This window comes from Microtus oregoni, unplaced genomic scaffold (genome assembly GCF_018167655.1).
Source record: "Microtus oregoni isolate MIOR12 unplaced genomic scaffold, Mior012 000071F_ref0000514, whole genome shotgun sequence".
Lineage (NCBI taxonomy): Eukaryota > Metazoa > Chordata > Mammalia > Rodentia > Cricetidae > Microtus > Microtus oregoni.
Window position 1 is genome coordinate 5,171,192 of NW_024543978.1, and position 25,519 is coordinate 5,196,710.

At 42.9% G+C, this 25,519-nt stretch overlaps 1 protein-coding gene across 6 annotated transcripts in view; it reads left to right on the top strand.

The window, feature by feature from the left end:
* LOC121440805 (serine/threonine-protein phosphatase 4 regulatory subunit 1-like) overlaps window positions 1-25,519 on the top strand; it is an 88,761-nt gene that overhangs the window by 10,272 nt on the left and 52,970 nt on the right. The gene's annotated exons all lie outside the window — the stretch shown is intronic.

A 25,519-nucleotide genomic window follows, 5' to 3' on the forward strand; every position in this document is an offset into this window, starting at 1 on the left:
TCTGGGTGACTGTGGATGGAGAGGGTGTTTTCACAATGGCTTTGCTGCTTATCAACAGCTTTCATACTGAGCTTTTGATGCTTTTCTTGCTGTGAATAATCTGATGGGTTTCTTTTCTTTCTGTAGATTAGATCTGTTCTTTGGTCCTGTGAAGCACATTTGTCTAACAGGAGGCTTAAATATTTACTCCTATACAGCCTACAGTAAGAAGTTGAGAGGCAGTGACTTTCGCATAGGCACTTAGGGACAATGTCGGGTCACTGAAATTCCTGGTCCCATTTGCCCTTCATTCCACCTGTTGGATGGTAAAGATGGTGAAGACAGTAGTCATTTTTTTTAGACAACTGTTGAGTGACTAACTTGTTTAGCATTGTGAAGGCTAATTCCCCTTCTCTGAGTTGAAGGTTCTTGATTTTTAAAACTTTTTTTTTTTTTGTAATTGTCTGGCTTTAGGATCAAAGGAAAATAAATCTTGTTCTTTGCAAAATGAAAACATCTTCATTTTGGTTGTGAGAGCTCAGAACCATGTTGACTTGGCTGAATGGTAGAAATGAGATGTTTGTATGAGTTACTGAAGTGGAGACTTGAACTTGGGATTCTTCCCTGTAAGGCAAGTAACAGCCACAGCTGCTCACAGCAGGGACCTTGGGCACAATTCAGTAGAAACAGGCTTAGGTGTGTGTGTGTGTGTGTGTGTGTGTGTGTGTGTGTGTGTGGTATGTTCATGCGCACCTACCACCATGCAGTAGACAGAGACTGGGTGCTGAGCACGTGGGATTCTGGGAAGAAAAGCATACTTGAAGATCACAATAGCACTTCTAAGCTCTTCTCCAACTGCTTCTTGATGGATCTAATTATTTATCCTTTGTTGCAGAGGTAGTGGTGCCCTATGTGAACCTGGCACTGGCAGTTTATCCTAACCTTGATGGCAAATGAACTAAAACATGATCAGTATTGGTTTATTTGCTCTCTTAATTGGACCAGTTGATGTGAAGTTACTAATAGGAATTGTTTTCTCCAGCAGGCCTTGCTTCCCTGCATTGTATTAAGCTTTCATGAATGGAGCCGGTAACTTTTATTTCCCAAATGCAAAACATACAGTGAAAACAATTGAACAAGGAATTATTCATATACTACTTCATATTTCATGCCTGACTCGGTGTTTATGTTCAGCCTGGACTTGTTGGCTCCCAGAAGAGGTGACTGCCCCATACCATCATGTAATCCTCACCCATAGTCCCTGTCAACAGTTGCCAGACAGCATGCCATCTTAGCAGTGGCCGGAAATGTAAATCCTAGAAAATCCTTTTAAGAGCCTCCATTGCTTTCCGTGCTGCTTTCCTCGCCAGGGGACACAGGTTTTTACCATTCGCTCATTCATTCCGCACCTTTTATTGAGTGTCTGTGTGTGCCAGGCATATCAATGAGCTCATCAGAGCTTCTTACTCGGGGCTTGAGGGAGGGGGAGGGGACACAGCTGATGAACAGCAAACATGCTTTTTCCTTCTGAAGGTGAGGAGTTTGTTGGAAAAATAGAAAAGGAGATAGGGCAGGAGAATGAAGATGGTGTTTTATTGTTGTTGTTTTTCAAGAAAGTTGTCTGAGAGGACATCAAAGGAAGAGTGTTCTAGGCATGGAACCAAGTCTCATTGATGGGAGCACGTTGGGGACAGCTCGAACAATGAGTAGAGAGGTGAAGGCTTTGCCACTGGCCAGAGGCTTCTTGGGTAGTTATGCTGAGACCTCAGGCTCCTTAGGTGTGCCTCAACAACAGACATCTTGCCATCCTCTCCTTCCATCCTGAAAGGGAAGGGATGCTCCTGGCATGTGGGGTGTGAGACACAGAGTACTGCTGAAGCAGTAGGCCCACAGCAGGGTGTCCAGATCTCAGAGGGATCAGGGTGGAGACAGCCTGCTTTGTTATTACTCAGCTCATCAGTTGTTGATTGATTGAGTTTGTCTTTGAAGACATAATGAGAAGAAACAGTAAAATGTCACAGGCAAGGTTATTTTTCTGAGCACCTGGTCAGCACACCTTGGCCATCCACACTGAAGCCATTGCTGGCTTGCTCACCGTGAGAATGGGCAGTCTCAAACTCATTTGCTCCCAGTTTAAACAGATGTGATGCACCATTTGCAAGGAAGCATTGGCCACCGCCTGGAGGATGGTGGTAATTCAGCCCTGGGAGGGGCTTTGGATGCTTAGAAGGCCAGGGACTGCTCCCATTTTCTTTTATTTTTATAAAAGAAAATGGATTTTTAGTACTCGAAATAAGAGGTGCTATTCTTTTAGGTATGAATGTGATATTATTAGTAAAATTATTTTCTTTGGATTACATCAATTCAGAAATCAGTCGCTTGTGTGCTATTTTTTGTCATTTTACTTTATCAATGTATAATGCGTAGTTTTCTTTATATCAAGTACATTTGAAATCATTTTGAGGAACTTGTATTGGTGGCTATAAGTGAAATTTAACAAGTATATAATATGATGGAGATAAAATAATATTATTAAATCCTAGATAGACACTGTTGCTTGCAAGATTTTTCTTTTCCTTCCTTCCTTCCTTCCTTCCTTCTTTCTTTCTTTCCTTCTTCCCTCCCTCCCTCCCTTCCTTCCTTTCTTTTATTTTTAGAAGGGTCAGACTCTCTAGCCCTGCTGTCCTGCTGTCCTCACCAGGCTGGCCTTGAACTCACAGAGATTTGCTTGCCTCTGCCTCCCGAGTGCTGGGATAAAAGCTGCTACATCCACCTTGTCTGCAAGAAATTTCTGACAGCAGCTTACTTTATATTAACAGGAAGACTTGCCATTCTGTGATGGTGATACTCCTTCCCTGAAGGAGGAGGGCCCGCTTGTTTGTCCTGGCTGCCTGGCTTGCTTAGCCATGAAATAACCACACAGAAACTGTATTAATTAAATTATTGCTTGGCCCGTTAGCTCTAGCCTCTTATTGGATAACTCTCACATCATGATTTAACCCATTTCTATTAATCTGTATATTACCACAAGGTCGTGGCTTACTGGAAAAGATTCAGCATTTTGTCTCTGATGGCTCCATGGTGTCTCTCCCTTACTCCACCTTTTTTTCTCCCAGCATTTAGTTCTGTCTTCCCCACCTACCTAAGTTCTGCCCTATCAACTAGGCCAAGGCAGTTTCTTTATTCATTAACCAGTGAAAGCAACCCACAAACAGAAGGACCTCTTACAGTTCCCCTCTATTCCCAGAACTCAGGAGGATCAGAAGCTCAAGGCTAACCTTGGCTATATAGTGAGTCCGAGGCCAGCCTCAGCTACGTGATACCCTGACTCAAAACAAAATAAAACACAGATAACTAGTCTTATAGAACTGTTTGAGACACATTAGCACCTAAAGGATACTTTCTTTGATTTCGTTAGGGAATTAAGAAGGAAATAACTTCCCCTCGTGCAGTTTAATAGCGTTTAATGTGTTTTCCCCGTGTTGTGAATGGGGAGCTGCTGCCCCCAGCCATGTGTGCTCTGAGGCACTGAAGGGCTGCTTTGTAGTGAGAGTGCCAAGCCCACTTGTGGCACACCAGCTGCTGCTTCTCCCTGGCTCCATGTGACCCCCCAGCAGTGGATTTGGGCTGTAGCCGTGGCCTGATGCTACTGTGTGTAGAACAAGATTATAAATCCTGTTCTGAACCTAGGCTAAACTATAATTTAGATTTGCTGCTATTTTAGGTCATTTTTTTAAATTTTAAACTTCTGCCTTTCCTTCTTTACATATCTAATATGAGCTATCAAGATTTCATTCCACTATGCCCATTGTTAGTGACTGACACTTGACAAATTAATCCACATTATATTGAACGTTAGCATTTATTTTACTTAGCAGCAGAATGGTAGTTTTGACCTGTTTTCTGTCTCTGTTTGGCAAACAGAAGCACATTAATTAGAGCCTGTGCTTGCTGGATCCCTGCTTTCCCCAGGTGGTGAGGCTGCATGCTGCACCTCAGGTTGGTTTTCTGAAGGCAAGATTCTCGCCTTCTTGGAGGCTGCCCCGCTGTCTGAATGCTGCTAATCAAAGCCTCCGGGGACTGATTTCTATAGAAACGAGCTGAAGTGTTCCAGGCACTATATGATAGGGCAAGTGTTTAAAGGCCTAGCCCTGGAGGCAGAGCAGGCCTTGGCAGAACCGCTGCTGTCTGTGTGGGGTGAGGTGTTAAGTCCACCTGAAGAAGCTCCTTGCAGCCCCCGGTGTGGTTCGAGTCACCACTGCCCACATCTGTGGGGTGCAGATTCTACAGCACAGGTGCTCATTTTCACTTCAAACCATAACGTGCACTTTAAAGTAATTGAAGGCAATAAAGAGGAAGGTGGTTTGTCTCTATGTTTCCAATAGGCTTTGTTCCCTTTGAAGACAAAGGTTTCTAAATGGTCTCACTCCATCCAGCCTGCTGTTCCTCCCAGCATTTATTGTTGTCTGGTGTTAAAAGCGATGTGTTAGGAGCACATTTTTACATTTTTCTTTTTAATCTGACAGTGTCTTTATTTCATCTCATTCCTGAAGGCGGTCCCACTGGCCACCGAGCTCTGGATTGACAGCTTTTTCTTTTAGTCTTGGGTGATGCAGCCTTTCTCCCCTGTCCTGTGAGGAGAGGACAGCCAGTCCTCATTCCATGCTGCTTCCAAAATGTCCATTTTGGTTTTGATGACCAATAGTGATGATGTGTCAGGTAAAATTTTTGTGTTTGCCCTCTTGGGGTTTACTGAGAGCTTAAGGTTCTCAAGGGTCTAATGAAATTTGGAGAATTTTATCATCTTCAGTGAGTTTTAGAATTTCAGATGTTTTCAATTCTAGAATTACTGCTTGGTGCTTTTTCAAATGGAAAAATTATTCTCACGTATGTATGTGTGCTTGGACATGTGTTTGCATGTGCGGGTGTGTGTATGCTATGGCATGTGTAAGGGCCAGGGCACCCTCTCCTTCCACTTTGAGACATGTCTGCTTTGCCCCTGCACTGTGTACTCTAGGCTAAATGGCCTGCACACTTCCGGGGAAATCTGCTGTCTCTTTCCTGTCTTGCCACAGGAGTGAAGGAATCACAGATAAGCCACCATGTCCAACTACATGGTTTTGTGGTAACGTGGGCCATCAGGCTTGCGATACTCCCGATTTTACCTGTTGAACCGTCTTCTTCCCAAAGGACACTTCTTTGCTGAGACCCTTTCTTCTTCACGGATCATCTTTATGTAGTGAGTCTAGCGTTTCCTTAGAATCCTTTGCACTCCCTAGCTTTCGGGTCCTCTTACACGCTTTAGGGTTTTGCTCGTGTCTTCCCATCTTCTCTCTATGCTGAGGATGCTGTGTATTGTAGAACTTCCGAACCCCAGAGTGTTGTTTTTGTCAGTATTACTGAGCAGACATGTAAATCAGCAGGCTGAGATGTGAGACCGTTTCCTTGTCTTTCTACCCGGTCTCCAACCGTCCTGTGCAGCTTGGGCTTTCCATGGATTCATGACTCAGCCATCAACCCAGGCATTGGAAGAGCTTATTGCCAACTCTCCTTTCTGGATTTCCCTTGGAAATCCTTCCCTCTCCACACTCCTAATGCTGTGGTTAGCCTTGAACTCTGGCCAGAGAAGCATGAACAGCACTAGCGGTGATTTAATAACAGTAACAGCAGCTAGTATTTTTCAAGGAAATTGTTGTGTTAGGAACAGCAAACTGAAGGCCCAGGAGTGACAATATTTACAGAGCAGACAGAGAAGGGTTTAGTAAATAAAACAGCTGTGGATTGTGTGTGAGAGAGGTCTCCTCTGGAATAGGAAAGGGCTCTTTTCTTATAGGAACGGCAAGTTTCTTGATCTTATCTGGATAGATCAGTGGTTTTCTCACATCTTGTTAGGTAATTAACTACCATTTATCTTTTCCTGAGATTGGCCATTTGAGATGAGGGTCTTCAGGTCATCAAGAGTGAGGCTCAGCCAAAGGAGGGGGATGGATACATCAGCAGGTCTGTTCTATGATCGTACAAAGCAGGGAAATCCACCCCGATAAACAACCGTCTACCACAGTCACTCATGAGAGTGCACCCTCATATGTGTGTGTGTGTGTGGTGGGGGTATGTGTGTGTAGAAACCACATCATTACTGGCCTGATACCGTGGCACTTTGAATTAAGATGCTATCAAAAACCCACTGAACTTTGCAAACTCCACTGTCGCCTGATGAGAGAAACTGCTCAGGACTTGGAAATAGATCCGCACTCCCAGAGCACAGCCTCCGGTGCTCTGCAGGAGACAAGTCAGGCAGCTATGGCCACCTTTTTGAAGGTTCAGGTCTGTAAAGCGTTGATATGAGTCTAAATTTGATTTCTTCAGCTTTGTTGTCACAAACTCTAAACAACCTATGAGATGTTTATGGATCTAGTTGCCAGTGTTTTGGATGTTTTTAAGAGAAGTAGCTTTCCTACAGGCGGTGACGGAGTAGGTGCTGTCTTTGTCATGCAGTACAGTAGGTCCTGATCTTGCACTTCATGAACTGAGTTGTCCTGCATGTAAGCTTATGACTTCAGTGTTATCTGTCTTGTGTGCAGTGAAATACGTTAAATCTTAGGCATAGAAGAGGTAGGCTCTAATTGCTGCTGCAGGCCAGGCCCCCAGTTGGTGGGGCCCCTATTGTGTATAGGGATTTCTGCCTCTGTCATTTTTATGTCCACATTCATCTGTTTCTGTCACTTAGTCCTTGCTGCAGTAGTCATGGGAGTGGGCACTGCTCCGCTCCGTCACACAGGGGAAAGGGAAGCTCAAAGCCAAGGTCGCCCCTAATGAGGCTGTCAGAGTCCACATCCCTCTTGCTGATTGGCTATTATTCTTCTAATAGGCCTTTTCCGGAACGATCCTTGCCTGGACGTCACTGTTCGGTTTCTTTGCTGTGGTACTCCATAATGCTTGCATTGCTTTGTTATTAATTATGCAGTTGTACTTCCTCAGATTGGCTATTCATCTTTTTTTCCGGCCACTATCTCTTTCCTTTTTCTCTAATCTCTTCTAGAATCCTATTGGACTTACCTCAGGCCTTAGCTTTTCATCTTCGGTGTCCTAATTGTCCTCTGTTGCCATCTTCATTTCTCCACGCAGTGTTGTGGGCAATTTGTCAGCTCAATCTTCCAGCTCACTAACTCTCTCTTGAGCTGTGTCTAAACTGCCACTTAAGCTGCTTGCTCAAGTTTTAATTACAGTCCCCATTTTTCATGTCTACGGTTCTTTTCCAATGCCCGTCCCTCCTTGCCTGTTTTTGTTCTCTTCTTTCATCAGGATGCCTATTTCTGAAGATGTTGCTCATTTCTAACAGACTCCTCAGTCACTTTCTCGGGTCTTGTGATGTTTTGGTGCTGGACTGACGATGCTCATTTGCCTTGTGTACCAATTCTTCCTGGCAGTGGTCTGCAGTCTTGTGTGCTTTGAGAGATGTGTTACCTGGTTCTCTTTGGGGGTGGTTTGGTATGTTTCTGCATCTTGAGTTAAAAGTGTTTCTTTGGGATAGTTCTTCCTTTGCTTCTGCTAGAGCGCCTGGGATTTCGATGGATCAGGGCAGCCATCCTCCTAGTGCTCTCTATGTATATGCTTTTGATCGATGAACTGACGCCTCCCCGCTGGCCCACAGCTGTTTCCTATTGGTATCTTGGTTTCCTAGTTACTGACCACGTGCTTTATCTCTGTGTTGAACAGATGTTTCCCTATGTCTTGTTCTGTTTCTGACAAAGTCTCACTCCCTAACTAGCCTGGAACTCACTACATAGCCTAGTTGGCAATCCTCCTGTCTGAGCCTCTCAAGTGCTAGGATTGCAGGTGTGACCCACTATGCCCCTGGGTGTCCTGCTAGTTTTTAGCTTCCTTCCTGGCCTTAGGAGAGCTCCTTCTGCCTCCCATCCCTCTGCGCTTCTGTGAGTACGTTACTGAAATTGCTGTGGTGTAGGTGGGGTGAGGGATTCCATTTTCTTCAGCTCTGTTGTCATGTTGCTGAAAACCTTAGTAACCAGGTTGAACCTTGTGGTCCAAAGCCCTGGGGGATAGAAGAACATAACTGATGTAGAGTAGAGAGATCAGTCCCTAGGATATTCATTCTGTTAGCCTTGGTCATTTCCCATTTGCTAGACTGTGTGGTAAGAACTCACTGGCTTTTCCAGTACCACTGGGACAAATAGCACTTACTGACCAACAACATGAATGGCTTGGCAGACTGTATCTCTATCACAGTGAATTGAAGGACTCCCTGAAGGCTGCCCATCTCCCTGTGTTTTCCTAGCTATTATCTATTGTGCTTGCTTTGAATCCCAGCTGGGTTTTGAAGGAGAGGGTTGGGTTCACAAAGTCACTTCCCAAACACAGAATCAGAGCACAGGAGTCTCATGTGCTGAGTTTTCAGCTGGACTTAGTGGCACACATCTTGATAATTCTAGTCACTGGGAGGAGGCAGGAGGATCTGAAGTTCAAGGCTGGCCTGGGCACCATATGGAATTCAAGTTATATATTGTAAGACCTTTTGGCCCTGTAAAGCTTGGCTTGGCAGCATCGACAAAACAAAAAAAGGTGTAGTGTTGTTTGCTTTTGTTTTGAAACAAGGTCTCACTATGTTCTCGTTGTTTGTCTTACTTGCCTGGGATTCATGGCGCTCTATCTGCCTCTGTCTCCTAAATGCTAGGATTAAAGGCTCATATTAATTTTTTAAAATTACTTTTAGTGATGATGTACAATTTACATTCAGTGAAACTCACCAATGTTTAATTTGTTAAAGTCAGTCTTAATACATAACCATTGGCAGAATAGATCATTTTTAATGCTTGAAAAGTCCCTCATGCCTGTTGCCCAGTGAGCTGGAGCTGCCTGCCTCTTCAGCCCCAGGGACCATTTACACAGCCACAGCCCTTTGCCTGGACTCATCCACCCCTTGTTTTGGATCAGTTACTGCTGCTTTTTTAGGCCAATCACAACCTTACTTCTTAATACCAATCACCGTCATTAAGGCTTATATTTTGGACCAAACAAACCACAGCCTTGACTTCTGTACCAGCCATCACAGTCCCTGTACTAGACTACAAGGTCAAAATGGCTGCAGATTCATCTGGACTTCATTGGGTGCTGTCTCAGCTGTCCTGGCTTAGACTGCCTTTAGGACCAGGGCAGCCAGCTGCAACCTTTATGTACTTGTCTCCACAGCTCTGAGGTGTTGATGGTGGATGGCATTACTCTCAGCAGCCAGGCAGAGTCCAGCAGCTGCTAGGAAGGGAGACTGCCTCATCCCAACAGCTTTGCCTATTTACAGGAAAATGAGTGTCAGGAGTGCTCACACACACACTTACACAGCTTATCATGAGTGCTGGTAGTGACTACGACGGACTCATCAACACTCGAGCAGTGCCAGTGGCCCAGGGAGAGGTTGTTCTCCTTTATTTGTAACTGAACATACAGGCCTTTGTGTAAACAAACGTGTTTTCATTTCTCTTGGGTAAATACCTGGGAGTAGGGCTTAGAGGGTCACGTGGTAAACGTCTGTTAGCTTTGTGCAGAAACTGCCAGACTGCCTTAGGAGCAGTACCAGTTCGCCTTTCTGTCTCTGATGTATGAGAGGTTCCATCGCTGCAGACTTTTGCTAGTGTGTTGATACAGTCAGTTAAAAACATCTTTCTAATGGGTGTGTAGTGTGGTCTCATTGTGGTTTTAATTGACATGGGCATAATTACCAAGGATGTGGTCCAACATTTCCTGTACAGAGCTGTCAGGTTTTTTTTAATGTATAACCTTTATGCAAATCTTCCATTGAATACCAGTTTTGCAAATTTTTTTTGAGGTCTGTCTGTGACATGGTGTTCCGCTTTCATCTTGTTTCTGGGTTGGGTGGTGGTGGTGAGGGGAAAAATAAGGGGTTCATTGTTTAGCCCAGGCTATCAGATTCATGGCAGTCCCCCTGCCACAACCTTCTCAGTGCTGAGGTACAGGTATGGGGTACCCCATCTGGCTGCTTCTTTCTTCTGAGAGCGTGCTCTTCATTGTGATGGGGCTGAATTGGTCATTTTGTTGTGGCACATGCTTTTTCTCCTGTGCTCTAGAGTTTTTCGTGTTCTTGTTTCATATTTATCTGGCAGGTTGTAAGTTAATTATATTGGCAGCACATGAGGACCAAGGTTCATCTTCTCCACATTGATTTTCTTGTTTTGTTTTGTTTGCTGGAAAGTGTGTCCTTTGCCACTGAGTTACCTTGGAACCTTTGTAAAAACTGACTTCAAGGTTTGCAGACAACTCTTTCTTCTTATCATCTACTAAACATTCACCATGGTTTTCTGTTTGTTTGTTTTTTGGGGGGTGTTGAGACAGGGTTTCTCTGTGTAGCCCTGGCTATCCTGAAACTAGCTCTTGTAGACCAGGCTGGCCTGGAACTCACAGAGATCCGCCTGCCTCTGACTCCTGATTACTGGGATTAAGGCGTGCGCCGCCGCCACCCAGTGTGCAGTTCTGCTTTTTTTCTTGCCAGCCTATATGCTTCTGTCTTTTTTCTGGTCTTGGTGCCATGTGGTAATTCTACCAACTCTGTGCATAAGCCCCATATTGTGTCATCAGGAGTTCTGCTCTAGACGTTAGTTATCTTTTGTTCATCTCGTTATTACTGTGTATGAGGTACTTACATGCACGTGACAGTGCGGGTGTGGCTCTGCTATGGTATACATGTGTAGGGCAGAGGATGATTTGGGGAGCCCATCCTCTTCTTCTGTTATGGGTCCAGGGCATTCAAGTTGTCATGCTTTTGCATGGCACGTGCTTTTGCCCTTTGAGCCCTCTCGCAAGCATGCAGTTATCTGTATTTTAGAGAAATTTTGTCGAATGAGAAAAACAACCCCCTACCTCTGTTTTCCTGTGTTCATTCTTCTCACCGGAATGGCTTCTGAGCTTTGTCAGTGTCATGGCCTCTCTGCAGAAACCCCACCAGTTCTTCCGTGCAATCTGTTGGCACCAGGCTGGTTTCTGGTGTTTGCTGGCTGCTGGAGACATGCCTCAGTAGTTAAAGGGCAGTCGCTGTGCTTCCACAGGAGCTGTGTCCACTCCCTAGCACCACACCCCACGACTCACAACCGCCTGCCACTTGAGAGCCCACTAGTGGACTTTTAAAAACATCTTAAATTCTTGAGATAGTTCTACTACTTTACATCTTGAAAGCCATGACTCTAGGCAGAGACTTTGTCTCAGTTTTGTAACAGTATCCTTCCATTTCCTTATTTAATGGGTTTTGGTGAGAAGTTGGCCTCTTTTTTGGTTTCTGCATTTTAGTGTCACCCCCCCCGCCCCCACATCTTCAAGTGCATTCAGATTTTCCCTGTGAATGCAGTTATTATTTGTCAATTTACAAAAAGGAACTTTTATAAAAGGTGCTTTGGTCCCTGATTTTTAACTGGCGAATGTGGCATGCCTTGCTGTCATCGCATTCCGTAGTGCTGTTCTGCACAGAGCAAGAGTGTTTGCATTTCTAGGGTCTGAAGACTTGCAGTTGTTCCAGTTTCAGTGTGCCTCGTCGCATCTCTACTTGCGCATGCGCTGCATTGCCATGCATCTTTTTATTTCTTGCCATTAGACTTCGTTGCTTTATTTTGGGCAGTTTTCTGTGTTAATTTTTAAATGTTATTATTTTATGTGTATGGATTTTTGCCTGTATATGTGTCTTTGTACCATGTGTCTGGTGTTCATGGAGGCAAAAAGACGTGTTGGATCCCTTGAACTGGAGTTACAGGCAGTTGTGAGCTGTCAAGAGGGTGCTGGGAACTGAACTCTGTTTTTTTGGAAGAGCAGCCAGTATAGCCCGTCTTGGTGTATCTTTTGAGCCATCCATTTTCTTAGTTATCTGACCTGTTAACTTATTTCCATTTGTCTTTTGGTTTCTTTTGTATGTTTTTCTCACTCAGATATGCACTTGGATCTTCCTTGTATTTCTGCCTCTTTTTTTTTCCTGGAAAAAAAATATATATTATATATATATAAAACATTCATTTAACTGATGCTTAGAATTTTCTATTAATCCCATCAGCTCTGGGCAACTTCTGTGTATTCATTTTTTTTCTGGTTATTATCAGCTTGACTTCTTTTCAGGCTTGCTAATATTCTTTTGCATTTTGAACCTTAAGAATTTTATGTGTTCTAAAGGCCTTTTGAAAAAGCCGTATGGAAACCTCCTACTGCAGAAGATTCCTAGGAAAAGAGTCTAAATGGAGTTGCTCTATAATGGGTGTGGTAGCTTGAATGAAATTGTTCCCCAAAAACTCATGGGGAATGGCACTATTAGGAGGTGTGGCATTGTTGGAGGAAGTGTGTCACTCTGGGGGTGGGCTTTCAGGTCTCATATATGCTCATTCCATGCCCAGTAAGTTAGTTTACTTCCTGTTGCCTGCCTGTGGATCAAGATGTAAGACTCTCAGATCCTTCTCTAACACCATATCTGTCTATATGCCACCATATCTCACCAATGATGATAACAGACTAAACCTCTGAAAAGTGTAAGCTACCTTAATTAAATAAATACTTTTCCTTTATAAGAGTTGTTGTGGTCATAGTTTCTCTTCAAACCCTAACTAAGACAGAGGTTGGTACCAGGGACTGGGGTATTGCCATGATAGGTCTGACCATGCTTTTGTTTGAAAGAATGTGGACCGTGGAACTATGGATTAGAAAAGCAATTGGATGCTTTAAGGGCTGCTTAATAGGACATCCTAGTAGGAGTGTGGAAGACAGTGGTACTGAGTGTGACTTGATGAGTGTGGGGGCCTGGCTCAAGAGGTTTTAGAGGAGAAGAATATTAATATGTTGCCCAGAACTCTTGTGCAATTTTGGTAAAGAATGTGGCTGCTTTTTGCCCTTGTCCAATGAGTCTGCCTGAGGCTAAACTGGAGATATTTGGATTAATTCAGTTGGCAAAAGAAAACTTCAAATCTCCTAGTATAGAGTCTGTCATGTGGTTTTTAGTGTTAATTCTAATGAAGATTTATAATGGAAAGAAACAAGTTGAGAAAGAAAAAATATAAAATGTACAATTTGAGGAGAAAAAGAGTACCAAGTCGTGAAATTTCTGTGTTCGAGGAGATAAACTGATTAAGAAATGAAACAAAGAGAATGGTAATTTCAGGGCAAGATCCCATCCAGTTAAGTTTCCAACTTATGAAAAGGAATTATAGAAATGTTTAGAAGTAGTTGTGGTAATGCACACCTTCAATCCCAGTACTCCAGAAGCAGGGGCTGGCAGATCTCTGAGATGAGGCCAGACTGGTCTACAAAGCAAGTTCCAGAACAGCCAAGCTTAGGCAGTGAGGGAAACCATTACAAACAGAAAGCTGGTGAAGATGTAATTGAAGAGTTCTGCCCAGACCACCGAAGAAGCAAGATGTGAGCTGCCCCACTGAGAAAGTCACTTCTGGTCAGGTATTTGGTCACAGCAAGAAGAAAAGTAGTGGCAGACACAGGTGGCAGCAGACGCAGGCGGTGGGGACCTGCGTGGCGAAGACTCAAGCGGTGGGCAATACCGAGAGCAGATCGCCCCACAACAATTAAATCAGAGGTAGGCCTTTTGTTGGCGAGGTCCCTGGCAAATGGGGAGCCTGTTCCTGTTCCTGAAGACCCTTCTGAGGGGTGAGAAGGATCTTGGCCTGCGACAGGAGCCAGGAAACAGAGCGAGGGCATTTTGTAAGCAGAGCCCCTGGCCAGCAGGGAAACCTGATCCGGTTTTAAAAGACCCATTAGATAGCATCGATAGGAGGAGATGGGCAGGCGCCAAGGCAAGAATTCACCCAATAATCTGAAAAACAATATGAAAACACCAGAACCCAATGATCTTACAACAGAAGGATTTGAACACCCTAACACAGAAGAATTGGAAAAAAATTGACTTTATGAAAGCAATAGAGTCCCTTAAACAACATGTAAAAAACGCCCTTATAGAAATGGATGAGAAGTATAACAAAAAGTTTGAAGAAAGGAGTAAATACGTACATGATACCCTGGGAAACCAAGAAAAAAACGATCAAACAGGTAATGGAAACAGTTCAAGAATTGAAAACTGAAATGGAAGCAAGGAAGAAAACACAAACTGAGGACCAGCTGGATATGGAGAATCTAGGTCAACGAGCAGAGTCTACAGAAACAAGCATAATCAATAGAATACAAGAGATAGAAGAAAGAATCTCAGATTCTGAGGACACCATAGAGAAAATAAACGCACAGATCAAAGAAAACAGCAAAGCCAACAAATTCTCATCACAAAACATTCAGGAAATATGGGACACAATAAAAAGACCAAACCTAAGAATAATAAGAATAGAAGAAGGAGAAGAGTCACAGCTCAAAGGCCCAGAAAATATTTTTAACAAAATTATGAAAGAAAACTTTCCCAACATAAAGAAAGATATTCCTTTGAATATTCAAGAAGCATACAGAACACCAAACAGACTGGCTCAAAGAAAAACATCCCCTCGCCATATAATAATCCAAACACAAAATATACAGGTCAAAGAAAGAATATTAAGAGCTGCAAAGGAAAAAGGCCAAGTAACTTATAAAGGTAAACCGATCAGACTTACACCTCACTTCTCTATGGAAGCCATAAAAGCCAGAAGGTCCTGAATAGAGGTACTGCAGAAACTAAGAGACCATGGATGCAAACCCAAACTACTATACCCAGCCAAGCTATTGTTCACTATCAATGGAGAAAACAAGACATTCCAGGATAAGAACAAATTTAAACAATACATAGCCACAAATCCAGCCCTACAGAAAGTAATAGAAGGAAAATCACAACCCAAGGAATCCACCATAGCCTACACTGCCTACAATAACTCAGGCATCTAGCAACCCTTCACCAGCACAACTCAAAGAAGGGAGACACACAAACTCTACTACCAAAAACAATAAGAATAACCGGAGTAAACAACCACTGGTCATTAATATCACTTAATATTCACCTATAAAAAGGCACAGGCTAAGAGATTGGATACAAAAACAGGATCCAACATTCTGCTGTTTGCAAGAAACACATCTCAACCACAAAGACAGACATCTACTCAGAGTAAAGGGTTGGGAAAAGGCGTTTCAAACAAATGGTCCTAAGAAAACAGCAGGTGTGGCCATACTAATTTCTAACAAAACTGACTTCAAACTAAAATCAATCAGAAGAGATCGAGATGGACACTTTATACTCATAACAGGAACAATTCATCAGGATGACGTCTCAATCCTGAATATCTACGCCCCTAATATAAAAGCACCCACTTATGTAAAAGAAATATTACTATAACTCAAGGCAGACATCAAACCACACACACTAGTAGTAGGAGACTTCAACAACCTCTCTCTCCAAGGTACAGGTCAATCAGACACCTAATAGAGAATTAAGAGAATTATTGGAGGTAAGGAAGCAAATGGACTTAACAAACATCTATAGAACATTCCACCCAAATAGGAAAGAATATACCTTCTTCTCTACAGCTCATGGAACTTTCTCGAAAATTGACCACGTACTCGGAAACAAAGGAAACCTCCACAGATACAAAAAAATATCAGTGTCCACCTGTGTCTTATCAGATCACCACAAATTAAAGTTAGAAGGCAACAACAATACTACCCCCAGAAAGCCAACAAACTCATGGAAACTGAACAGTCAACTACTGAACCACACCTGGGTCAAGGAAGAAATTAAGAAAGAAATTAAAGTCTTCCTTGAATTTAATGAAAATAAAGTGACAACATACTATGGGACATGATGAAAGCAGTGCTAAGAGGAAAGTTCATAGCACAAAGTGCCCACTTAAAGAAAATGGAGAATGCATACATTGGGGACTTAACAGCATACCTGAAAGCTCTAAAAAAAAAAAAAAAAAAAAAAAAAAAAAAAAAAAAAAAAAGAAGCAGACTCACCCAGGAGGAGTAGAAGACTGGAAATAAACTGAGGGCTGAAATCAACAAAATAGAAACACAGAAAACAGTCCAAAGAATCAATGAAACAAAAAGTTGGTTCTTGGAGAAAATCAACAAGATCAACAAACCCCTATCCAAACTAATTAAACGGCAGAGAGAGAACACGCAAATAAATAAGATCAGAAATGAAAAAGGGGACATAACCACAGACACAGAGGAAATTCAGAGAATCATTAGATCTTACTACAAAAGCCTGTATGCCACAAAACTGGAAAATACAAAAGAAATGGACATCTTTTTAGATAAGTACCATATACCAAAGCTAAACCAAAACCAGGAGAACGATCTAAATAGACCTGTTAGTTGCGAAGAATTAGAAACTGTTATCAAAAATCTCCCTTCGAAAAAAAGCCCAGGACCAGATGGTTTCAATGCAGAATTCTACAAGAACTTCCAAGAAGAGCTAATACCTATACTCCTTAATGTATTTCACAATATAGAAACAGAAGAGTCATTGCCAAATTCCTTTTATGAAGCCACAGTTACCCTGATGCCAAAACCACACAAAGACCCAACCAAGAAAGAGAATTACAGGCCTATCTCACTCATGAATATTGACGCAAAAATTCTCAATAAAATACTGGCAAACCGAATCCAAGAACACATTAGAAAAATTATCCATTATGATCAAGTAGGCTTCATCCCAGAGATGCAGGGCTGGTTCAACATACGCAAATCTATCAATGTAATCCACCATATAAATAAACTGAAAGAAAAAAAAAACACATGATCATTTCATTAGATGCTGAAAAAGCATTTGACAAAATTCAACACCCCTTTATGATAAAGGTCTTGGAGAGATTAGGGATACAAGGGTCATACCTAAATATAATAAAAGCTATTTACAGCAAGCCAACAGCTAACATTAAATTAAACGGAGAGAAACTCAAAGCCATCCCACTAAAATCAGGAACACGACAAGGATGTCCACTCTCTCCATACCTCTTCAATATAGTGCTTGAAGTTCTAGCAATAGCAATAAGACAACATAAGGGGATCAAGGGGATTCGTATTGGAAAGGAAGACGTTAAGCTTTCGTTATTTGCAGAAGATATGATAGTATACATAAGCGACCCCAAAAATTCTACCAAAGAACTCCTACAGCTGATAAACACCTTTAGTAATGTGGCAGGATATAAGATCAACTCCAAAAAATCAGTTGCCTTCCTATACACTAAGGATAAGGAAACACAGAGGGAAATCAGAGAAGCATCACCTTTCACGATAGCCACAAATAGCATAAAATATCTTGGGGTAACTCTGACCAAGGAAGTGAAAGATCTATTTGACAAGACCTTTAAGTCTTTGAAGAAAGAAATTGAAGAGAACACCAGAAAATGGAAGGATCTCCCTTGCTCTTGGAGTGGGAGGATCACCATAGTAAAAATGGCAGTTCTACCAAAAGCAATCTATAGATTCAATGCAATCCCCATCAAAATCCCATCAAAATTCTTTACAGATCTCGAGAAGACAATAATCAACTTTATATGGAAAAACAAAAAACCCAGGATAGCCAAAACAAACTTATACAATAAAGGATCGTTAGGAGGCATTACCATCCATGACTTCAAACTCTATTACAGAGCTACAGTATTGAAAACAGCTTGGTATTGGCATAAAAACAGAGAAGTCGACCAATGGAATCAAATAGAAGACCCTGACTTTAACCCACAAACCTATGAACACCTGATTTTCGGTAAAGGAGCTAAAAGTATATAATGGAAAAAAGAGAGCATCTTCAACAAATTGTGCTGGCAAAACTGGATGTCAATCTGTAGAAGAATGAAAATAGATCCAGATCTATCACCATGCACAAAACTCAAGTCCAAATGGATTAAAGACCTCAATATCAGCCTGAACACACTGAACCTGATAGAAGAGAAAGTGGGAAGTACTCCACAACACGTGGGCACAGGAGACCACTTCCTACATATAACCCCAGCAGCACAGACATTAAGGTCCTCATTGAATAAATGGGACTTCCTGAGACTGAGAAGCTTCTGTAAAGCAAAGGACACTGTCACCAAGACAGAAAGGCAACCCGCTGACTGGGAGAAGATCTTCACCAACCCCACAACTGACAAAGGTCTGATATCCAAAATATATAAAGAACTCAAGAAACTAGACCATAAAAGGCTAATCAACCCAATTGTAAAATGGGGCACTAAGCTGAACAGAGAATTCTCAACAGAAGAACTTCAAATGGCCAAAAGACACTTAAGGTCATGCTCAACTTCCTTAGCAATCAGGGAAATCCAAATCAAGACAACTTTAAGATACCATCTTATACCTTTCAGAATGGCTAAAATAAAAAACACCAATGATAGCCTTTGCTGGAGAAGGGGTACACTCATCCATTGCTGGTGGGAATGCAAACTTGTGCAACCACTTGGGAAAGCAGTGTGGTGGTTTCTCAGGAAATTCGGGATCAACCTACGCCTGGACCCAGCAATACCACTCTTGGGAATATACCCAAGAGAGGCCCTATCATACAACAAAAGTACATGCTCAACTATGTTCATAGCAGCATTGTTTGTAATAGCCAGAACCTGGAAACAACCTAGATGCCCTTCAATGGAAGAACGGATGAAGAAAATATGGAATATATACATATTAGATTACTACTCAGCAGTAAAAAACAAGGACTTCTTGAATTTTGCATGCAAATGGGTGGAAATAGAAAACACTCTCCTGAGTGAGGTAAGCCAGACCCAAAAAGAGGAACATGGTATGTACTCACACATATTTGGTTTCTAGCCATAAGTAAAGGACATTGAGCCCATAATTAGTGTTCCTAGAGAAGCTAAATAAGAAGGAGAACCCAAAGAAAAACATAGGCATCCTCCTGAATATTAACCTTCATCAGGCGATGAAAGGAGACAGAGACCGAGACCCACATTGGAGCACCGGACTGAAATCTCAAGGTCCAATTCAGGAGCAGAACGAGAGAGAGCATGAGCAAGGAACTCAGGACCGTGAGGGGTACACCCACACACTGAGACAAAGGGGATGTTCTATTGGGAACTCACCAAGGCCAGCTGGCCAGGGTCTGAAAAAGCCTGGGATAAAACCGGACTCGCTAAAGATAGGGGACAATGAGGACTACTGAGAACTCAAGAACAATGGCAATGGGTTTTTGATCCAAATGCATGTACTGACTTTGTGGGAGCCTAGGCGGTTTGGATGCTCACCTTACTAGACCTGGATGGAGGTGGGTGGTCCTTGGACTTCCCACAGGGCAGGGAACCCTGATTGCTGTTTGGGCTGACGAGGGAGGGGGACTTGATTGGGGGAGGGGGAGGGAAATGGGAGGCGGTGGCGCGGAAGAGACAGAAATCTTTAATAAATAAATAAATAATAAAATAGATGTAATTGAACAAGGGGGCCATGTTCCAGCCCAGCAGAAATTGGCACTTGAGCGACTAGGGAAAGCCACTGGTGTCAGGCATGTGTCAGGGATGTCCCTGCATGGAGTTCTAGAGAGGCTATTGCATGAAGCTGTGAAAGGGAAGCCTGGATTACCTTGGAGACCCCAAGAGGTTGGAGAGGCCAGAGCCATGGAATCCCTGCCGAGGAGAGCTACTAACAGAGTGGAACCAGCCCAAGAGAAAGAAGTGTGCTGCAGTCAACAATGCTGGAAGGAGTTGGAGATCTGAAGAGTACTCTGACATCAGACATGGAGATGAAGAGCTTGGAGTTTGTCCAGCTGGTTTTCAATCTTGCTTTGGTCCAGTGTTTCCTCAACTATGCTTCCTTCCCTGCATTTTGGAATGGTAATATATATACGGTGCCATTATTTATTGGAAGTGCGTGCTCTGTTTTTTTTTTATTTTGATTTTATAGGGGATTACAGTTAAGAGATTGCATGAATCTCAGAAGAGATGTTGAACTTTGGACTTTAAAACATTGCTGAGACTGTGATAGACTATGGGACTTTATTGAATTTGGACTAAATACATTTTGCCTTATGATATTGTTACAAGCTTATGGGGGCCAAAGAGTGGAATGTGGTAGTTTGAATGTAATTGATACCCATAAACTCATTCAGAGTGGTACTATTGAGAGGTGTGGCTTTGCTGAGTAGGTATGCCCTTGTTGCAGGAAGTATGTCACTGTGGAGGTGGGCTCTGAAGTCTCATATATATATATATATATATATATATATATATATATATATATATGCTCAAACTACACCTGGTGTCTCAGACCACTTCCTGTTGCATGTGGGTCAAGATATGGGACTCTTGTCTCCTTTTCCAGCACCATGTCTACCTGCATGCCACCATATGGCGCCATGATGATAATGAACTAAACCTGTGAACTGTAAGCCACCCCAATTAAATGTTTTTCCTTTATAAGAGTTGCTGTGGTCATGGTTTCTCTTCATAGCAATAGAAACCCTGACTAAGACACTGAGGAAGCAGGGAACAGTATCCCAACTGAACACCATGCACTACCACGAAATAAAACTTTCAGTGCCAGGAATGGTTTACCTATTTTTTAGTTGTTGGTTGATGAGGGTTCCATAAACCCCTTTCTAAACATTATAGGCTATTGCCTATGCTTTTGGTTACTTGCTCCAGACTAGGTAGTATGACCCTGTGCTGAAGGCGGCACATTTTTGAGTCAAAGGATGTGGAAAAATTGAGCTGGTGCTCCTCTAGAGGCTTCATTCCTATTGGCTAATGTTCATTGTACTAGAAAGTACTATGCACTGTACTGGAGGAGAAAAGTACTCATCTGTCTCATCCAGCTGTGAGCGCTATGAGACACAATAATGTCTCGCCTAGCCAGATATTCATGCTGATACAAACTGTTTCGGAGTAACCAACCACATTTTGATTGGAGAGGGAACCTGTACTGACACTGTCAATGGGGCTAAGAACCTGAGACTAGATATGTCTTGGACCCCAGGCAAACCTACTACAGCTGACTGTTCTGCTAAAGGAACATAACAATAAAATTACTGCTAATGATATATTGCTGCACCCTAGATCAGTGCCTCATTCATTCCTCCAACAGAGACCCAGAAGGTCAAGGTGCAGGGAGTAAGAGACTCAGGAATGCCCAAACCTAAAGGGTTGGCTCTGTCACACCCCTCCCCTCAGGGCTCTGGATCTCCGTGGAAATTGGAAAGATAGAGAATGGTTCAGTACACAGCAGGACAACTGCACATAGGAACTCAACAAGGTGGCAGAAGCTCAAGCCTGACAGAATACCAGAACGGAGCAAGGGAGGGGATTGTGACGTCACACTTCTAGCTGAGGAACCCTTGGCATGGAATTGCTTCTTGGAGAGGAAAAGACTGGTTTTTCACTGGTATAATATAACCGACCCCGTTCCCAGGAGTGGTCATCCAGTACAAACTGGACTCTGAGTTTAAAGGCAGGCGGACAGGCAGAGAAAACATGAATTGAATAGGTAGTGGGGAGGATGGAGAAGGAGGCAAATATGATTGCAGTACATAGTCTGAAATTTTAAAAAAATTAATATAAACATCAAAACATTTTAAACTATACAACAAAGTTTGTGTGGTTAGTTCCTGGATTGTTGGAGGTAACCATTAAGGGTTAATTATTCAATACCGTATGACCTATAGCTTTTATTCCTTTGTTTTATATGTCTCTGTAGTAGGGTCATTAGTATTCTGCAGTAACAGCTCTTCTGTGGACTAATTGGCAAGGTCTTTAGTTCTCTGAAGAAAGTGTTTCTTGCAGAGTTTTAAGACAGCAAATTCTCTGCCCATGAAGCATAGGGTAGGTCCCAAGGGCCCGTGAAAGCCTCCACTTTTGCATGTGAGGTTCTCCTTGTGTCTGCAGGTCAGTCTCTGTGGATTCCAAAGCCGTGAGTAAGTCCCAGAGCTTAGGAACGAGCTCTTTGTTCTCTGCCAGGATCCGCAGAAGCTCTCCTGTAGGCTGAGGGCTGCAGTTTCTGGACCCTGGCAGGGTCTTGGATATGCACATCAAGTACTGTGGCCATGATCAAGTACTTGTTCGTGACCCCTGCAGGACTATTCAGCTTTGTCTGTCTGTATCTCTCTCTCTCTCTCTCTCTCTCTCTCTCTCTCTCTCTCTCTCTCTCTCTCTCTCACACACACACACACACACACACACACACACTTATAAAGCTAATGTATACTAACTAGGCCTGGGGAGATGAACTAAGCTTGTTCATCAAGCATGAGAACTTGAATCTGATCCCCCTCACCCACATAAAAGCCTGTCATTCCAGAGCCTTGTCGGCAGAAACAGAAGGATCTCTGGGCCTCACTGTCCAGCTCTTTCAGTTGTATCAGTTAATTCCAATTTAAGCAAGAGACCTGCCTCAAAGAATAAGATGGAGAGCAACTGAGGAAGACACCCAGCATGTCCACATTCAGCATTTCCACATGCACATAGCGTCCTTTAGTAAGATCCCCTTAGCCAGTTTGAATTTTTAATAACTCTCATTTATAACTAAAAGAATTGAGAAAATTGTGGCCAGAATTTCAGAGAATAGTGAGCACCTAGGCAACAGCTTGCTATCTCTATTTTAAACTCTTATCAATTATTCCTAAATTGACCGTGGCTTCCTGTCTGCCAGGTGGGACTCTTCTGCCTCTTCACACCTGTAGTGTAACTGGCTCAGACATCTAATTTTCAGTGCTCAGTACAGCAGGGGGCATCGGCACCTCTAGAGCAGGTGCCATTGATCTTCCCAGAACTGGCCAGGGAGGCAAGTCTCTTGCCAAAACTAGCCTCTGGGAGGCCCCGGCTGCCTGTTTCTTCATCTTTATTCTTTTTGGTCAAAATAAAAAGGTTCAGCAGGGGATTAGGGGCGCAGAAGGGCTTTGCTGTGTCTTTTTCTCTTCGTTGTACACAAACCTATGGGCTCTCTTTGAAACAGTGGGAGCCCTCGTGATAATTGGATTTCAAATCCAGGTCCTTCTCTTCCTGCCTTACCCTTTTCTTCAGCAGGAATGAGACAAGATGGCTGCCTATAGGAAAAGTCAGCTGTCGCAGGGCTCTAGTAGTTCACCATATGGACCCTCTGAGGAACACGAGCTCGTATGCAGGTACATAAGTCTTTCTGATGGTCCTGTGTCATTTGTTTGTACAGTGCTTCCCTAAGTGAGGAGGACAACTGGCGAGAGCAGAGATGGCTGTGAGCATGCGTGTGAGCCCGCTGCTGGCGGGGACAAGCCAGGTGCGTGCCTGATAAGCTCCTATCTCTGAAACAATAGCAAGGAGGAATGCTGAATGGTGGGTCCTTATCACCTCCACTAAGACTTGGAAAACAGAGGAAAAAAGAGGAGGCAGACCAAGCCAGACAGCATCCCGGAAATGAGGTAGATGCTCTCCTTTTGGGAAGTTACTGGCAGTGAGTAATTCCTAGGGATGAGTCATCTTTCTTCTGGATATGTTGACCATTGGTAGGTTTCCCATGCTCCAGGGTTGGCCCTCCATCCATTCACATACTGATAGTTACCAGCTGGACTTCGAGGGTTACCAAAAAAAAAAAAAAAAATTAAAAAGATAAGAAGTTAGGAGAAGGGCATGTTAGAGGGATATAAGAGAAGTTGAAGGAGGAAAATTGGATAGATGTCATATTTTTGTATATCAATATGAAATTCTCAAAAGAAAAAATTTAAAGACCACGAAGGGCTGGAGAGGGAGCTCTATCAGTATAGTACCCAAGCGTAAGGGCCTGAGCTGGAATCCCCAGCACCTAAAAGGCTGGGATGTATGCAGTGCCCCAGAGTTCACTGACTGGACCAGTGACAAATGCCCTGTCTCCAAGGCAAAGTAAAGACTTGAGTCATGCCTACTAGGACTTCTTCTCTATCTCTGTCCATCACAGGTGCTTAAGAGACAAAAGCTATTTGTGTGTGTGTGTGTGTGTGTGTGTGTGTGTGTGTGTGTGTGTTTGCGCGTGCGTGTGCATGCACGCGTCAGTGGAGCCCAGAGGTGTGCCTTGGGTGTCATTCCTCAGTAGCTGCTCACCTTGTTTTTTGAGACATGGTCCCTCACTGCCCTTGTACTCGCTAAGTAGCATAGACTGATTTGTAGCAGGCTTTCATTTGGACCACCAACCAGCTCCCAAATTATGACACGAAGACTTATTATTAGTTATGAATGCTAGGCCTTATCTTATGCTTCTCTCACTAGCTCTTATAATGTAATTTAACTTGTTTCTCTTCATCTCTGTTTTGCCTCAGGGCTTTTTTCCTTCCTTTCTTTCTTTCTTCCTTTCTTTCTTTCTTTCTTTCTTTCTTTCTTTCTGTATGTCCTACTTTGCTGCTTCTTCCATGTCTGGTTGGATGATGACTGCCTGGCTCCCCCCCCACCCCCAGTATCTCCTCTCTTTCTCCCCCATTCTTCACTCTACTTCCTGGATCTATCCTCCCTTCTCTTGAGCCTAGATTCCTCCTTCTGTTTATTCTCTCAGCCCGCCAGCCCCACCTCTACTGCCTAGCTATTGGCTGTTCAGCTTTTTACTAGACCAATCAGCTCCCTTAGGCAGGCAAAGAATAACCTTTTTCTTCCTTAAATAAATGCAGCATAAACAAACATAACACATCTTTGCATAATTAAACAAGTGCAATATAAACAAATGTAACACATCTTAACATAGTTATAGTAATATTCCACAACTGGTTAGCCATTGTGCCCTAGGGATTTACCTGTCTTTGTCTCCTTATCATTGAGATTACAGTGTACTCCATCATGCCTGGCTTTTTTTTTTTTTTTTGTTTTTTTTTTTGTTTTTTTTTTTTTTGGTTTTTCGAGACAGGATTTTTCTGTGGCTTTGGAGCCTGTCCTGGAACTAGCTCTGTAGAGCAGGCTAGTCTCGAACTCACAGAGATCCGCCTGCCTCTGCCTCCCGAGTGCTGGGATTAAAGGCGTGCGCCACCACAGCCCGGCCATGCCTGGCACCAAATTAACATAATCTTTCCATAAAATCTTTCTATAAAACATACACTAAAGACTTATCACTAAGAGACCATTCTAGAACGGTGATAGTAAGAAGAGCTCTTAGGTAGTCATAAAAATAAAAATAAATTTAATTTAGGGGTTGGGGAAATGGCTTACTCAGTAAAGTGAGACACTGTCTCTCATCTCCTTTGTCCTGGGCTTTTCGGTCATGGTTAGTGTGCAGCATCTCTAGAAGGCCTCCCGTGCCCACCATGTCCCATGTCAAAGGTTCCAGTGGTGCCAACCTGGCTGACCTGCTCCAGTTCAGTTCTCTGCACAATGCAGTGAGGTCTTCAGCAACAGATACTCTCTACACACTCACTCCCAGTTTTCCATGCCTAGCACAATGCCTGGGGCACAGTAGATGGTTTGGTTCTTAACCACATGATGAGCAAATTCATGCTATAGCTATGTATCTCTCTAAGGAAACTTTAAACCACCAAATTAACATAATCTTTCCATAAAATCTTTCTATAAAACATACACTAAAGACTTATCACTAAGAGACCATTCTAGAACGGTGATAGTAAGAAGAGCTCTTAGGTAGTCATAAAAATAAAAATAAATTTAATTTAGGGGTTGGGGAAATGGCTTAC